The sequence below is a fragment of the Etheostoma spectabile genome, chromosome 22, assembly GCF_008692095.1.
Source record: "Etheostoma spectabile isolate EspeVRDwgs_2016 chromosome 22, UIUC_Espe_1.0, whole genome shotgun sequence".
Classification (NCBI taxonomy): domain Eukaryota; kingdom Metazoa; phylum Chordata; class Actinopteri; order Perciformes; family Percidae; genus Etheostoma; species Etheostoma spectabile.
In genome coordinates, this window is record NC_045754.1 from 9953193 (window position 1) to 9953431 (window position 239).

At 28.5% G+C, this 239-nt stretch overlaps 1 protein-coding gene across 1 annotated transcript in view; it reads left to right on the forward strand.

The window, feature by feature from the left end:
• mrc1a (mannose receptor, C type 1a) overlaps positions 1-239 on the forward strand; it is a 13713-nt gene that overhangs the window by 7785 nt on the left and 5689 nt on the right. The window lies entirely within an intron of this gene.

Sequence of the window (239 nt, forward strand, 5' to 3'; positions counted from 1 at the left end):
CTTTTAAGGCAAAGTAGGCTAAATAATAATACATTTTATTTATATTGTGCTTTACATAGTAGACTATTCAAAAGACACTTTACAGTAAAACCAGCACATTTAACATATATAAAACGATACAGCAATAAAACCAACACATAAAACAAGCATCTTTAAAGCAACTAAAACACTGTGTAGCATACAACTTTGTAAAAATGTGTTGTGACTAGTAGGCTAAGTAGATATTTTTACATCCTTAC